Source organism: Cryptotermes secundus, unplaced genomic scaffold, assembly GCF_002891405.2.
Source record: "Cryptotermes secundus unplaced genomic scaffold, Csec_1.0 scaffold1849, whole genome shotgun sequence".
Taxonomy (NCBI): domain Eukaryota; kingdom Metazoa; phylum Arthropoda; class Insecta; order Blattodea; family Kalotermitidae; genus Cryptotermes; species Cryptotermes secundus.
In genome coordinates this window covers 172094-179528 of record NW_019742449.1, presented here as the reverse complement: position 1 = coordinate 179528, position 7435 = coordinate 172094, and the positions used below count along the sequence as shown (strand labels likewise).

At 40.7% G+C, this 7435-nt stretch overlaps 1 protein-coding gene across 2 annotated transcripts in view; it reads left to right on the top strand.

Moving 5' to 3' along the window:
• The first annotated feature begins 1160 nt into the window (after window positions 1-1160).
• LOC111873223 (protein twisted gastrulation) overlaps window positions 1161-7435 on the top strand; it is an 18259-nt gene continuing 11984 nt past the window's right edge. Inside the window, exons 1-2 of one of the 2 annotated variants that reach the window (XM_023867755.2) lie at window positions 1161-1429; window positions 4341-4441. The gene's annotated coding sequence lies outside the window, so the exon portion shown is untranslated. The remainder of the gene's footprint in view (window positions 1430-4340; window positions 4442-7435) is intronic. The other variant, XM_023867754.2, reaches the window with a different exon arrangement.

The window sequence follows — 7435 nt, the reverse complement described above, 5'->3', positions numbered from 1 at the left end:
CGATAAGGGGTGGTCCTCCAGCTTGGGGGTTGGACGTGGGACTAGCATCTCTTCGCCGTAAAAAATAAGCTTGTTAAGAAAATTTAAAAAAAGTCTCGGACCTGGACGGATCCTCTGAATAAACGACCTAGGCTAAAGAAAATGGAAAATAGTCCACCACTAGACCCTATCTTAAGCTACGTGATTCAAGTCCAATCCTCACACCCTTTCCTTTGAATGTCTATTTTAATACGTATTATCCGCCCATGTTTCTTTCAAGTGGACGCTTTCTTTCAGGTTTTCCGAATAACATTTTGTATACATTTCTTCCACACTTCCTAAATTCACCTCTCTTCTCTTCGTTCTTAGTTTATCGCCATATTTGGTTCAAAACGTCAGATAATGGGGCTCTTCATTATGTAAGTTTCTCCGGTCTCCCGTTACTTCCACAGTCTACCGGTGTGTTTTATCTTAAGGTGAGAGATACGTTGCTGATGCACTCAGTATTACGCCATAGAACCATACCACGAAACTGTTTGGGTAGTGGAGGAAAGTTGTACATAAATAACCAAGAAACAACAGAATTATTCAGCGAGTATATTCTTCCATATTGAAGCATGACTTCTGTACATGACTTGAACTATTATATCTACGTAAATGGGAGCATGCGGTAGCATAGTTGGCTGAGGCACTATGCTACAAGCCGGAAGGTCGCAGGTTTAAGTCCCGATGAGGTCATTGAATTTTTTTTTAATTGATCTAATCCTTCCAGCTGCACTATGGCTCTGTGGTCGATTCAGCCTCTAACACAAATGAGTACCGGGAATTAATTAAATAATTTTCCTGGGGAGTTAAGAGCGGCAGGCTCGTAAGGCTGACCTTACCGCCATCTTTGAGCCGATTGTCTAGATAATGTGGGACCCTCAACGTCTCACAGTCCTATGGGCCTTCACGGCCTGTTACAGAGAGAGCTTTACTTTTTTTATATACCTAAATAACGAGTGTGATATTGAGTCCTTTGTTAGGATATAGAACATAGAGTGTGTCTGAGATAATTGGAAGAAAGAATGTGTTTGGGAAGAACGCTCGGAGACTTCTAATCATGCCAAGTCGCGGGCCAGAAGAGGATGTTAGGCTGTGAGTTATGGCATGCAATTTGCGCAGGAAATTTCCAGTCTTGCATGCAGTCCGGTGCCTGCAAGATGTAAACAAGTTGTGTCCTTCGCGAGAACAAACTACGTACTTCTTCCCGGTCGTAGTTTCCGCGCAGCAAACACGCAGTAGCGGTTTGTGCGTTTTTGTGCGATTTGATGTTCTTACAACGGTGATTATAAAGATCGCTGTCTTCTGGAATGTGACGCAGTGTAGTCTGGTAGATATTTGTCAACTTTTCTGAAGAACCTGCTACATCGATGTTCGGGGCTGAAGAGTCGTGCATCTTCTGTTCAGAGTACGCAGTACCCATTGTTACTGATTTATTTGTAGTTTATTTAACAACTCTGTTACAAACAGGATTTATATAAACATTGAAATTAGCATCCAGAATAACAAAATTACGAAGTGCTTGATCCTTTAAAGTCATACAATATACACATCATTTTTTAAGTTAAATATTACAACATAACAAAATAATACACGTATTAAAACGACATTTTATGCGTGCAAAAGGAAGCAAGTGTGGCACAAACCCTGTTCACATACTAGGGTCCGGAAACAGGGACCGCAGTGTAATTATCCTTGACATAGAAACTTCCCACTCGGGCGGAAGAATCCTGTCGTGAGATCCGCATGTCACATCGAAGTGTGAAGTCGCAGACTTGCAGCGTTCAAAATACAGAGCGTTCAATGATCGAGGAAACCTCGCAGCAGCGTAGAGCGGACAGAACATTTCTCACAGATTGCTGCTTTAACTACCTAGCAGAACAGTGTTCGCAAATAAAACACAACTGGGCGCGCGCCTGGCCGACACATGATTCTGGGCCAATTATATGTGGAGGAGGTACGCGCTAATATGATTGATCATTAAATCGCGACGGGATTATAGTTTTCACAATTCAGAGGAAAACATCGGGGGTATAGACGTCAGGCAGCGCCGTTAGAACGGAAACTGAGGCGGGTCGACCAACTAAGTTCTGTCTCTCTCGACTTTCTAATGACAAAAACAATCCCAGTCAATATGAGGACGGATCTATAACATTTTGTCTTTATTTTGATTCGTATTCTTGCTGGCTCCCATATGAAATGTTTTTACAGTTGCCAGTACGTAATGCACATGGTCTTCTCTTTTTTTACCCTGAGTATGACCGGAAATGAGGGTAGACGCTGATAGGCGCCGTCTACTTAGTTCCAGACCACTTCATTTTAAGAAAACTCTTTCTGATGTCTAGGAAGCGGGAGAGCTCAGTCGGTATAGCTGGACGACCGAAGGGTCGGAGTTCGAGTCCCAGTAGGGACAAAACTTGTCTCTTCTCTACGTCGTTCAGGCTAGTTCTGAGGCTCACCCAGCTTCATATCCAGTGAGTACTGGGGGCTCTTTCCCCGGAGGTAAAGCGGCCGGGGCGTTAATCTGACCACTCATCTCCATCCGGTGTTGAGGTCAAGAAAACGTGAATCTACACATCCACTCCCCCACACGACTTCATGGTGTAATGCTTAATTAGTTAGGTACAAGCGCAACTTTACGTTATTTCTAATGTCTAAAGGCGTCAAAATTACTGTGCTCAACAGTGACGCCTGTAGGAATGAGACTGCATTGTATAATTTTATTTTTATGTTTGTCGATCATACCTCAGAGTTTCTTTGCTCATCTGAAGCGTCTACTTCTAGTCTGGGACGTTTACCGAGAACCGAAAAACCATTCCACCCCTGCGGTTGAGACAATATTTGTTTGTACAGTCCTCCCCTATGCAGTTCATGGCCGTCATTATAAAACATGTTACATCTACACACAATTACAGAAAGTTAGAATTGCAAGTTCTGTGTTGCAATCCTGAAATGTTCACGGTGTTGCAGCCTTCAAGTAAGGCTACACTGATACTAACATTATGTGCTACAAAAAGATATCAACATTAGCCTCTTCTCACAAGTTGGACTTGCCTTGTTGCAGATATAAGAGACAGACAACTGATCAGGGAAATTCATAAGATGCTCTCAAAGATAGAAAAGATCCCTCTCTAATATACTGGAACTTATTTTAACGTCCTTAAATTAGAGCTGGGAAGCCAATAGCCCGCCATTACTGTACTCTGCATATGCCGTTCAGTATACTATATGAAGCAGATGATGGTCCAGGATGAGTTCTGAAAGCGGCTGCGAAGCGTCGTGGTATCGTAGTATGACTGCATGGCACGTGTCACCTCCAGTTAGCCTGAGGAGACCTAAAAAACTTGCCGGCCATGAGATTCGGTCAAGGGGCTATACAGGTTATCTAGCACTTTGTTAGAAATAAAGATTGCGGCATTCGCATATGTCTAGACATAAAAAAATTAACTTGGAATTTATCTTTATTTTAGTTTAAATTATTCTATTATTTATAGTGTTGTTCTATGGAAAGTTTGCCTGTGCGACTTACCTATGCAAGAAGCCAATGAAAGAAATCCTGTGTGTGGTCTTGAAGCTCGTATGTTGCATGTACCAATCAGTTTATATATTTATTCTCTCCTAGACTTGAAAGGATTCTGACGATGGTGTACACTGTACTTCTTTTGGCTTATTTTGGACTTCACCCTTCGTCTGGTATGTAAAAAACAAAAAGACAAAAAACCACGACGTTTCGGAGACTGGATCTGTTTCCGTCTTCAGGTGGATAGGGAAGGATAAACCAATCACTGGTCCAGTGATTGAGACTAGCTCTTTCTAAGGGGCCGAACTGAGTAGGTTTATCCTTCCCTATCCACCTGAAGACGGAGACAGATCCAGTCTCCGAAACGTCGTGGTTTTTTGTCTTTTTGTCTTTTACATACCAGACGATGGGTGAAGTCCAAAATAAGCCAAAAGAAGTACATTATTCTCTCTTATCCATCTTGCGATGAACTCTTATATCAGAAATTAACCATACAAATTCGTAACGTAGCCTATTTACACGCTTAATCAGGGACGGTTGAATAGTCACATCTCCCATATTTCTTTATATATTGCAGACCAAATGTATAAGTATCTTTTTACCTCTAAATGAAATACCTTGCTATAGGATACGTCAGGTATTTTTAACTTAATAATGTACCGCCTACACAAAAAATTTGGCTCAACTTTATATATTCATGATTTAATAGATTCTGTGAAATTTTCTTTCATTCGGTATTGCTTCATAACTTCAAATTATTACTTCAGAATCTTACGTGTTTATTATTTTTTTTCTCCAGAAATCGTTTGCAGTCTTATATCACAAGAATATAAAGAGGTAGTAGACGCAAGAATACATGACTCTCCAAGCGACACGAAATTCCCCCGCTTTCCATCTCAGGTAAAAACAAATACAATTTCTCGTAACTTAGCGATTAAAAAAGGTAAAGCTATCCCTGTAACAGGCCGTGGAGGCCCATAAGGTTGTGAGACGTTGAGGCTATCACATTTTCTAGACCAGTGTTCCGCAACATTTTTCTACTCGCGGAACACCATGACTCAACACGGCACACCAAAATGTTATTCCCCTCAAGAACGCATGATATCAGACAATTAATATAAATACGTAACGTGATCAACTTATTACTATAATATTATTATATTGTTATTTTATTATCATTAAACAGGAATCGACTCGTGCGTTTATTACCAATGAATGAACTTTAATTCACTATAGAGTGTAGAAAATACGCTTCTATTACTATTAAAATAAATACAGTAATTCTACTCATACCCTCAAACTGATACTTGCGCCTGCGTAGCTGCACACAGGCGACTGATCCGTGGTGGAATCGTTGACAACGCAAGTCTCATTTCTTCATCGATGGATTTGAGCCGCTCCCTCTTTGATGTCTTAATTTCAGTTAACGTCGAGAAGCCCAGTTCACACAAATATGTACTTGAAAATGGCAATAACACATTAACTGCCAACTCGGAGATAGCTGGGTATTCACTCCTTATTGCCAACCAAAACGTATCCAAAGGCACTTCGAGAAGTTGTAGTTTCAATGTTCTGTCTGCTTTTAAATCTCCGAGTTCCTCTTGTATATTAATCGGAAGATGTTCTGAATTCACAACAAATGGATCACGAACCCAGTCGAAATCTTGTACACTCTCTCCAAAATACTTATTGAATTTCTGCTGCAGCATTTCTAAATGTTCTTTTTAATTGTGTCCATCACCACTTTTTGCCGTCAGCAAGTGGCCATACAGTCGGGGACATCTCAAACGACCCATCTGTAATTCTCTAACTGGCAACCAAAATTTGCGAACTACTTCAGAGCGCAGCTGTAATAGAACCGAAACAGTTGTAAAAGACGGGATCTCTACTCTTCAAACGGAAGAAGTGACACTATACAGACTTATTTTTGAAATATTTATAATTTTAAATGAAGTCCAGCAATCGATGGGTGCATCGTTACAGGAAGAAAGTCATAAAGTTGAAGAAGCTCTAACTTCTAACAAACAGGGGCAAATACCAAAACAGCGTTATAAAAGACAGGAGAATCCATGCTAATCTCTGCAGTTTTAGGGAAAAGCACGTACACAGAACATGCGGCAAGCATATCAAAGAAGCTGCGTAGATGCGAGAAAAATAAAAATTAATCAATAATGAAAACTAATGATGTAACAACAACTGTGAGTAAATAATTTACGTTTAATTTCTTAGAATACAACATTACTGTACATAAAAAAATCACGGCATATAATAAAGAATAAACAAACATCATCTTATTTAATCAGTGCAGTGGCTGAGAATAAAATACAAGCATATGAAACACGGCAACTGGGATAAAATAAAACGAATACAATTCGACAATGAATTTCTTACAATAGGTAAAAGTTTGCGTCACACCTTTCACCTTGTGACGGCACACCGGTTGCGGAACACTGTTCTAGACAATCGGGTCACAGATCGCGGTGAGGTTGTCAGCCTTACACGCTGGCCGCTCATTACCCCCAGGAAGATTCCTGGTACTCATTTCAGTCAGAGGCTGAGTCAACCCCAGGGCCATATGCGGCTGGAAGGATTATATCAATTGAAAAAATGCAATGATATCATCGGGAATCGAACCCGCGACCTTCCGCTTTGCAGCATAGTGCCTCAACCAACTACGCTACCGCGTGCCCCCAGAACTTAGTGATTAATAACACGAAATTTTCCGACACTGTGGCAAAAACCGTCATTAGTATTTTGCAGGCATTCTTAGAACACTTTTATTAATTCTTATCAGGATTATTGTTTTTTTTCTTTACTTTGTCCATCGTCCGATATTTGAAGAACATGACATTTCGGAAACTGCATCTGTTTCCGGCCTCAGGTGAAAGGGTGGGAGTCGCCTACTCTTTTGGATCCGTTAGAAGGGGCTAACCTAAATCACTGGACAGCCTGTCAGCGTCACTACCGCCACCTGAGATCGGGGTTTGTCAACGGGATACAACAGAAAACTGTGCAATAAAACCCTGTTAAATAAAAGAAACATTTTGTGTATTCTATTGTGACATACGCTCTGTGGAGTCTTTGTTTCTTTTTCGTAAAGACTTTAGAAAAATATTAAGAACGCTCTTTGAGTTTTTGTGTACGCCACTGAAAACGTAGGCCTCATACGAATTCTGTAAGCTCTTCGATAATGATTCTTGTGCGGTGAGTATCCCGGTATAGCGTGCAGAGCTCAGAAAACACTGACGCTGACAGTAACTGCATGGTTAATGAGATGGGATCTGCTGGATCAGTGGCGGCTTCAGAGAAGTAATGCATTTACTCTCCTAATATCCCCATTCTAACATTCAAACAGGGAGAGAGGTGTGAATACTTTTCTTGGCCAGGTAGTAGTCATCCACCCGGTCAGGAGTTCCCTTGGAATCTTGCGCCAAAAAAGCCTGCCACTGGATTCTATTCCCCAGACATTGCAAGCCACATTATAAGCCTACTAATTGTGAATCTACTGGGTGATAATGTAGATACCATAAAGAAAAACACACAAACTTTAATTGACGCAAGTAAAGAGGTTGGTCTAGAAGTAAACACAGAGAAAACCAAGTATATGTTACTGTCTCGTCACCAAAATGCAGGCAAAATCATGACATAAAGTTAGGAAACAGATGTTTTGAAGATGTGGCACAGTTCAGATATTTGGGAACAACGATAACAGATCGAAACCTGATTCAGGAGGAAATTAAGAGGAGACTGAACTCGGGTAATGCTTGCTACCATTCAGTCCAGAACCTTTTGTCTTCTCGTCTGCTGTCCAAAAACATAAAAATTAGAATATACAAAACTATAATTTTGCCTGTGGTTCAGTATGGGTGTGAAACTTGGTCTCTGACATTAAGG